This window comes from Coenobita brevimanus, unplaced genomic scaffold, assembly GCF_032717465.1.
Source record: "Coenobita brevimanus isolate Jiangsu-jjx unplaced genomic scaffold, ASM3271746v2 jjx.HiC_scaffold_2677, whole genome shotgun sequence".
Classification (NCBI taxonomy): domain Eukaryota; kingdom Metazoa; phylum Arthropoda; class Malacostraca; order Decapoda; family Coenobitidae; genus Coenobita; species Coenobita brevimanus.
Genome location: NW_027643628.1, coordinates 262,159 through 272,241, shown reverse-complemented (window position 1 = coordinate 272,241; position 10,083 = coordinate 262,159).

The following is a 10,083-nucleotide window of genomic DNA, read 5'->3' as shown; positions in this document are numbered from 1 at the left end:
GTCACCTCCATTAGAGGCTGATGTATATATTGCCATCGTAGGTAATGGGGTAATTGAGGTAGAATACAACACCCTGAATATGAGAACTCTTCTGAATAAAATTATCCGGAGTTAGCCAGCATAAAATGAATAGAGATCATCGTAGTGACGGGATTAAGGCCTTTCACGGTACTGTGTGTTAGTATTCCATGTGTAATCCACTTGATTGAGGATATATTGTGACGCGTAGTCCTAATATTCTAAGTGCATTATTACATTTCCCTGACATTAAATCCTTTCGGTACGATGACGTTCAGCTTATTTTGTTTGTGTTGTTGCCGCCACTGTTTCTCTCAGGTGAACCCATTCAATATGGTTTGTTACGTGTGGCCGATACACAATGCTTATATTCATATGTAATATTCAGAATCTTTAATATTCATTTATTAGTACCATGCGTGGCATTCTGTGAACGAGTTTATAAATATGAGTGCAGGAAACAGCCTGGCCCAGCTGTGTGTGGATGTTTTTAAGAGCTGTTTCGAACCACCTTCCTGTATCTACTCACTGAAACTGAAACTGAAAATGTTTTATTTAGCCAAAAACATGTATACATTAAGAACAATAAAAAACGTGAATATTTCATTGGCTAAGCCTTTTGAGAGAAAAACTCTCGTAAAAGGCACCTGATTTGCAACACTCTTGGGTTGCTGCTCTCTGTTTTGGCTATTTCAAAAGTATTTAATAAATAAAAAAGACAAGGAAACCTAACACAAATAAGTATATAGGCAAGAACACTCACCAAAACAAACATTCACAGTAAGCAACAATAATCGTGTCGTGAAATTTGGTGAAAACATAAGCTAACGGGCTAAGCGTCTGATACATTCGGCCGTCTTTCATACAGACGGTTCATAATGTTTCACGAGTTACATTTAATATTCGGACAAAACCGCAACACTACTACTGTTGCTCACTGTACATTCATAATATATGCACACTCGTACACTTGCATGCACGCATGCCTGTATTCACAATACATGCATGCACACACACATGCACACACACACAAATGCATACTTGCATTGATGATACACATACCTTAATACAAATGATCATATTCACATTCATTGTACAGTCATAAGCAGATTAATTTTCTCTCCTGAATTTTTTTATATGTAGCATAATATTAGAGGGATTGAATTATTTGTTTATATTGTTGTATGGAAGAATACCTTAGGGTAGCTGAAGAGCGATTTATTGAATAACTATATACGAATACATATTGAATACTAGTTAATTACTTTATTGTCCTGGCTCTAATAAACCATAATTAATTGAGACCATACACCTTGGGGGAAGCAGCCTAGGTATATAGATGGATAGATAGATAGTGTATCAGTGCCTGTGTGATTCAGTGCCTGTGTGTATCAATGCCTATTAGTGCCTGTGTGTATCAGTGCCTGCGTGTATTAGTGTGCGTGCATGCGCTGATCAGTGCTTGTATCAGTGTTTGCGTGAATGAATATGTGCGCACTCTTTCAGCCTCTTCCATTTTGGACTGAAAGAATCGTTCCATTTCCTCAACTTCCAAACCCCGCATCCTCTCACGTTTACCTCATTCAGTTGCATGCACTCACCTCTGCATCATGTTCTCTGTCTCTGCCTCCTGCTCTCTGTCTCAGTCTCTCTCTCTGTCCTTCTACCCTTCTCCTTACCTGATTTCCTCTCCTCAGTTTTCCCTGTCCTTGTAACTGATCCAATCTCTCTCTCTCTAAATCTTCCTCTGCCTGTGCCTCTGTCTCTCTGTTAGTCTCTGCTTCCGTCTGTCTCTTTCTCTGTCTGTCTCGGCAGTTCCACTTAAGGTGAAGAGTTTTGAGATGTCATAAGTTGAATAAAATCTCCTGGTAGTTGCAATAATTAAATCTAGTAGACATCGTATTGAAGGAGTTCATTATAGTGTGGATACCGACAAGCAATTTTATTCATTTAGGAAGCAACCTTTCCTAATTGAAAGGGTGAGCTTTAGTCTTCACTTCCCCCTCATTACTGTTAGGTCATCGGATTGAAGGTTAGATGTCATAAGCTTTTGGGCCATATTATATGTGACTTGAGATTTCCTAACACCTTTTCCATAGCGAATTATTTTGTACATTACACCTTGGTGTCATTGTGAAGGTTACTGATGGAAATCATGTCTATATCAGGAAACCATTTACTATACTGGGTTGTAACCATATAACCAGATTTTGGCGCCTGTTGGGTTAGTGGGTAATTGTGATGATCCAATTGGATTGAGCCGATGAAGGTTTATATCCAAGGGGTGGTTGGGGTTGATTGCTTATGTAATGCCACTCAGGAATGAGTGAGGCTGGTCACTCTCATCTTAAATGTCGGGACCAGTTGCCTAGCCCCGGGCTCCTATGCTCCACATGGGGCAATGTAGGATGATGGATAGATGGATGAATTATTATTAAAAACATCTTGCATTTGGTATTGCCAAGTTATTTAACTCATGTTGTCTCCAGATGATAATGTTCTTGCTGCCAACAAGCTACTTTTGTTAATCTAGGTTTGAAAGGAAAGAACTAATGTATAGTATATTTTCAGGTGTGTGAGTTGACTGAGCCATGGAAACCGCCTACAGAGAGGGAGCAGGGGGGGAGAAGAAAGCCAAATTAATACCAACCAGCTGCCACGTTAATACCAGCCAGCTGCCTGGACAGGAAACCAGAAGTTCCCTTTCTCCTACGGTCCACCATCCTCTTCATTTGGCATAGGGAGTTGAGGGAGAAGGAAGGGGAGACTGAGGATAAGGTAGGAATGGAGAGGTATATGAGAGGGGGGGAGCAGTGAAATGGCAGGAGACAGGGTGACTTGGAGGCAATTTGTTTGTGGCCACCCCTTATAGGATTAAGGCGTCCTGCTATAGGTAGACAGGTAGTGTAGATTTATTCAAACCAGAGACCAGTATCTCATTTTGGTGTGTGTTTGATTTTTTGCTGAGCAGATAGATGATGATTGGATGACATTTGTATGGGGGAGTACATGATGAGGGTTGACAGCACTTATTTAACTTGAAAAGTTGGATGGATTATTGGATGGTTTTTATGAAATGCATGTGTGTGGATAGTTATGCCTGTGTTGTGGTATCAGGATTTCAGGGGCTTGAATGATGTGTGGGGATGTGGCCCATTAGGCATGCCATTGAGACTTAGAGTAGTTCTCGTTATTCTTAAAGTAGTTATTATTATTACTATTATTATTATTTGTGGTAGGTGGGGGCGCTCACCATCCACTCACTCGATGTAGCGCTGTTCTCGGGTGTCTGCCCTTTCCTCTCCTCCATCCTTCTTTCCTTCTATTCTCTTCTGTCTTTCTTTCCTTCATTCTTTCCTTGTCCTTCTGCCTACGGGTGACTTTACATTCCCTCTTCTGTCTTTCTTTCCTTCATTCTTTCCCCTTCCTTCAGCCTGTGGGTGACTACACTGAGTGACAAGTCAAATGGTTTCCTGTGCACCAGGAAACCATTTACTGTGCTGGGTTGTAACCATATAACCAAATTTTGGCGCCTGGTGACTTAGTGGGTAATTGTGATGTTCCAATTGGATTGAGCCGGTGAAGGTTTATATCCAAGGGATGGTTGGGGTTGATTCCTTATGTAATGCCACTCAGGGATGAGTGAGGCTGCTCACTCTCATCATAATTGTCGGGACCAATTACCTAGCCCCGAGCTCCTATGCTACACATGGGGCAATGTAGGATTGGATGATGGATGGATGGATGACTTATTATTGAAAACATCTTGCATTTGGTATTGCCAAGTTATTTAACTCATGTTGTCTCCAGATGATAATGTTCTTGCTGCCAACAAGCTACTTTTGTTAATCTAGGTTTGAAAGGAAAGAACTAATGTATAGTATATTTTCAGGTGTGTGAGTTGACTGAGCCATGGAAACCGCCTACAGAGAGGGAGCAGGGGGGGAGAAGAAAGCCAAATTAATACCAACCAGCTGCCACGTTAATACCAGCCAGCTGCCTGGACAGGAAACCAGAAGTTCCCTTTCTCCTACGGTCCACCATCCTCCTCATTTGGAATAGGGAGTTGAGGGAGAAGGAAGGGGAGACTGAGGATAAGGTAGGAATGGAGAAGTATATGAGAGGGGGGGATCAGTGAAATGGCGGGAGACAGGGTTATTAAAGTACTTATTATTATTACTATCATTATTATTTGTGGTAGGTGGGAGCGCTCACCATCCACTCACTCGATGTAGAGCTGCTTTCGGGGGTCTGCCCTTTCCTCTCCTCCATCCTTCTTTCCTTCCGTCCTCTTCTCTCTTTCTTTCCTTAATTCTTTCCTCATCCTTCTGCTTACAGGTGACTTTACACCCCCTCTTCTGTCTTTCTTTCCTTCATTCTTTCCCCTTCCTTCTGCCTGTGGGTGACTCTACACTGAGTGACAAGCCAAATGGTTTCTTGTACACCAGGGAAACATTTACTGTGCTGGATGGTAATCATATACCGAAATTTTTGTGCCTGGTGACTTAGTGGGTAATTGTGATGTTGCAGTTGGATTGAGCTGGTGAAGGTTTATATCCAAGGGGTGGTTGGAGTTTATTGCTCACGTAATGCCATTCAGGGATGAGTAAGGCTGGTCACTCTCATCTTAAATGTTAGGACCAGCTTGCCTCATTGGCCGGTGTAGGATTGGATGATGGATGATTTATTATTATCATTATTATTATTATTATTATTATTATAATAATATAACTTGGAATGTAAGGGGAGCAAATGATGAGGTGAAAGAGAGAGAGATTGTCCAGGTGCTTGAGGATGCGAAAGTGGATGTATGTGGAATAACTGAAACAAAATAGAGAGGAGAAAGTGTGAGAGAATGGGAGTATGGATGGGGTATATGTGCAGGAGTAGGTGAGAATGAGAGGGCAAAGGAAGGAGCATGTATAGTTGTCAGTAAAAGATGGAAGAAGAGCATAAGACAGTATGGTTCAGTTGGGTCAAGGATTGTGTGGGTAAAGTTGAAAGTTGGAGTACAAATGTGGGCGATTGTGTGTGTGTATCCACCAATGCAAGATCGTGCTAGAAGAGTGAGAGAAGAGTTCTGGACAAATGTAGAAGTGTGCATGGAAAAGTTTGGAAGGAATGAGAGAGTGTTTTTGATTGGTGATATGAATGGTAAAGTTGGGAATGTGAAGGTGGATGGAATAGTTGGTGAGTGGGGTGTGCCTGCTGAGGTGGATGAGAATGGGAGTGCGTTAGTGGACATTTGTGCTGGGAGGGGGTTTTTGATAGCCAATACCCTCGTCAGGCATAAAATGATCCACAGGTATACATGGCGAGTGATGAGAAGGGTGGGTGGTGAACTGAGTGAAAGGAAGGCAATGCTTGATTATGTGTGTTTGGATGAGAGGATGCGAAGATGTATATTGGATGCAAGAGTTTATAGAGGTTGGGGGAGTGGACTTTCTGACCACTACTTGGTGGTGGCCAGAATTAAAGTTCAAGTAAGATGGAGGAATAGAAGAAGGGAAAGACGAGAGGAAGGAGTAGTTGCAAGGAGAGTGGAAAGGTTACAAGAGGATGAGAAAAAGGCAGAGTGTAAGAGAGAAGTGGAGGAACGATTGGGCAAATATGAATTGGAGCAGATGGGGGACGTGGAAGGTGTGTGTAGAATATTTACAGAAGGAATATGTGCAGCATGTGATGTGGTGTGTGGAAGGAAGAGAAGACGGAGGGGGGTGCAAGGAACAGCGTGGTGGACTGAAGAGGTGAAATGGGCTGTGACACAAAAGAAGAAAGCATCCAATGAATGGATGAGAAATAGGGGCGTGGAAGAAGTTGAGAGGCGGAAGAGAGAGTTATATGTAGAAAGAAAGAGAGAGGTGAAAAGATTAGTACGAGAGAGTAAGAAGAGAGTGGATGAGGAATTTGGAAGGAATTTGAGTGTAAAGTGGAGGGACAGTAAGAAAATGTTCTGGAAAGAGGTGAAAAGAGTAAGACAGGGTGGAAGTGAAGTTAGCAGGGGAGTGAAAGATAAAAATGGTAGATTACTAGTGGAGAAGGGAGAAAAAGTGAGCAGATGGAGAGAACACTTTAAGGAATTGTTGAACGTAGAGGATGGAAGTAATGCGAGTATAAGTGGCTGGGGAATGGCTGGGAGAAGGAGGGAGGTGAGAAGACAGGAAGAAATCAGTAGGATAGAAGTTGTGGAAGCAATGAAGAAAGTTAAATTAGGGAAAGCCCCAGGAATTGATGGAGTGTGTGGTGAAATGCTGAAGCATGGGGGAGAGATAGTAGTAGAATGGATGTGGAAGATGTGCAGATTGGCCTGGGAGGAAGGTAGAGTCCCGGAGGATTGGAAGTCAGGTATAATTATTCCCTTGTACAAAGGAAAAGGGGAAAAAGAAGTGTGTGGTAATCATAGGGTCATTTGTCTTCTTAGTATAATAGGAAAAGTGTATGGTAGGATACTTATTGACAGAGTTAGAGAAAGAACAGAGAAATTAGTTGGAGAAGAACAGGGAGGCTTTAGGAAGGGAAGAGGTTGTGTAGATCAGATATTCATTCTTAGATCTTGAGTGGAAAAGTTTCTAGAGAAGGGAAAGAAGTTGTATGCTGCTTTCATGGATTTGGAGAAAGCATATGACAGGGTGGATAGACTAGGATTGTGGAAAGTGTTAAGAATATATGGAGTAGATGGGAAGTTGTTGAATGCTGTGAAGAGTATGTACGATGGTGCGAAGGCTGCAGTGCATGTGGATGGTGAACTAAGTGATTTTTTCTCTTTGAAAGTTGGGTTGAAACAGGGATGTGTCATGTCTCCATGGTTGTTCAATCTGTACATGGATGGGGTAATAAAAGAGGTACAAGGTAGGGTAGTGGATGTTGGAGTGGCCCTGGTGAGAGAGGATAGTGTTTGGAAACTCCCTGCACTGTTGTTTGCAGATGATACTGTGTTGTTGGGTGAAGACGAAGGGGAGCTGCAAGGCTTGGTGGATGAGTTTGAGAGAGTGTATAAGAAACGGAATCTAAAGGTGAATGTAGGGAAGAGTAAAGTGATGGTCTTTGAGAGAGGTGAAGTCAGTGAATGTGCAGCGAGGTTGGATGGTGAGGAATTGGAAAACATGAGTACGTTTAAGTACTTGGATAGTGTGATGAGTAAGGATGGAGGTTTGGAGGGTGAAGTGATTGAAAGGGTACAGCAGGGAAGAAAGGTTGCTGGTTCTTTGAAAGCAGTGATAAGAAACATGGAAGTGAGCATGGAAGTGAAAAAGTTACTACATGACAGTATTGTGATACCAACTCTAACTTACGGAAGTGAAGCTTGGACGTTGTTGGAAGGACACAAGTCAAGAGTGAGAGCCGTGGAAATGAGTTATTTAAGAGGAGCCTGTGGCGTCACATGGAGAGACAGGCTGACGAATGAGGATATAAAGGAGCGTTGTGGTGTTGATGTGGATGTGATTGGAAGCGTTATGAGGAACACACTGAGGTGGTTTGGCCATGTGGAGAGGATGGAGGGTGAAAGACTGACGAAGAGAGTGTATGTGAGTGAGATGAAGGGGGAAAGAGGGAGGGGGAGGCCGAGGATGAGATGGAGAGATGGGGTGGAGAGGTATATGAGAGAGGGGGGTGTGAGTTGGGAGCAGGGCAGTGAAATGGCGGGGGACAGGGGGACTTGGAGGCGATTTGTTTGTGGCCACCCCAAACGGGATGGAGGCGTCTGGCAATAGATAGATAGATAGATAGATTATTATTATTATTATAACCAGTTAAAGTACCTCATCTTACATGGGGGGAAAAGTGCTGGATTTTTTTTTTCTTTTGGCTGTGACTGGCTGTGACATCTTTTATTTTGCCAAAGGGACCTGTAGTATGGGGCCTTCTGCTGATGTCATATAGTTTATACTTGCTACCACCAGACTGTTTTATTCATATTAGGAGACAGCCCTCTCTGTGAAGAAATTAAGTCTATGTACAACCCCGTTTCCTACTACCTATTTATCTAAACTGCTATCTCTTCATATTCAGTCTTGAGTAGTAACAAAAGAGTAACACAAGAATAATACTAGTCATTAAGAATTATGTAAATAATGCAGAACCATAGGATTGTCATGTTCTGCTGCAGTCCACAATCTTCCTTTCTGGGAATAAGGAAGTACATGAGGGACTATTACCAGGGAATTGAGCCAGACAAATGATGTAAAATGGATTTGTTCATATTTGTTCTCGTGTACTAGTAGCTGTAGTAGTTGCAACCCCAGGCCCATCAGAATATGAATTCAGTGGATGGCAGGCTGAGTTACCCTTCTGTAGTGCACCTTTCTCCTGTTGGGGGATAGGGAAGGCAATCTCCCCCCTTTCATCCTAGTAGTGCCACTCCAGCACCAATACATTAAGAGTTAACTAAGATCTGTATTGAACACCTCCACAGACAGAGTTAAATTATCAACAGAGCTGAGATTATCTCCTAAAAACCTGCCACATTTTCAGGGGCTGCCTGTGAAACTCGTGTTGATGTTTCCGTTGTTGCTGTGTTGGTGTTACCACTGCCGACGGGGTTAGTGATGCTGCGATTGATGTCGATGCTGCGACGGGGTTAATGATCCTGCGATTGATGTCGATGCTGCAGTGGGATTAGTGATGCTGCAATCGATGTCGTTGCTGTGATGGGGTTAGCAATGCAGCAATCAATGTCGATGCTGCGATGGGCGACAATGCTACATTGGGGTTGGTGCTGCAGGCTCCTTGTAACACAGTGGCCTTTAACCTGTGGGGAAATTAACTGGTCAGAAGAGGTTACCCTAGGCCATCTGTCTTCAAATCCTATCTACTGCTACTACTACACCTACCACTACAACTACGGCTATTACCACCCTTCTGAAAAGTGAGTATAAAATTTTTGGTTTGTCCACCTTGACTTGGCAAAGATTTGTGTCATTTGCAGGCCAATCCCCAAAGCCCTGAAGCAGAGTAAGACAAAGATGGCAGTACTATGACTTTCCATCCTTTCTAAATCACTCTTAGCCAAGTTGAGATGTACAGAGTATTACAGTTGCTCCCCTACTTATGGAATTTTAATTGAGAATTCCTCACCCCATCCTTGGGTGGGAAAAGGAGGCAGAGCTGTTGATAATGATAATGCCTAATGATGATAATTAGGATTAGTGGCAGTGCCAGGCTCAGTAGGCTAAGTAGATCTTTCCACCACTAGAGTGTACAGTGCCAGTTAACTTAATCTAGGTACTCATATTACTTGCTCATTGACAACAGCGACAATGATGATGATGCTGATGATGATAGGATAGGATGCTGCAGTGCCAGGAATCAATCCCTGGCACTATGAGGCCATGAGCTTTGTAAGAATAATACCACAAGACCTAATAAAATCTCAAGCCTGAAGGGTGGTGGAGTGACTATTGTTGACTGGTTAGTAAGATTGTTGAATGTGTGCTTTGAGAAAGGTATGGTGCCAATTGACTGGGCAAGTGCTTGTGTGGTCCCGTTGTATAAAGGCAAGGGTGATAAGTATGAATGTACTAGCTTTAGGGGTATAAGTCTGTTGAGTGTTGTAGGTAAGGTGTATGGTAGAGTGTTAATTATGAGAGTTAGAGAGGGTACAGAGGGAGTGATTGGTGATGAGCAGTGTGGCTTTAGGAGAGGGAGGGGATGCGTTGATGAGGTGTTTGCTGTGAGACAAGTGTGTGAAAAGTATTTAGCGAAAGGTAAGGATGTGTTTTGGGCATTTATGGATTTAGAGAAAGCGTATGATAGAATTGATAGGGAGGCTTTGTGGACTGTTTTAAGATTGTATGGACTTGATGGTAGGTTACTAAAAGGGGTGAAAAGTTTTTATGTAAATAGTAGAGCGTGTGTAAGAGTGGGAAATGCTGTGAGTGATTGGTTTCCTGTGAGAGTGGGGCTGCGACAGGGATGTGTGATGTCGCCTTGGTTGTTTAATATTTACATGGATGGTGTTGTAAGGGAGGTGAATGCAAGAGTTTTAGGTGGAGGTCTGAGTCTGGTGAATGTTGATGGTGGAGAGTGGAATCTGAAGCAGCTGCTGTTTGCAGATGATACTGCTCT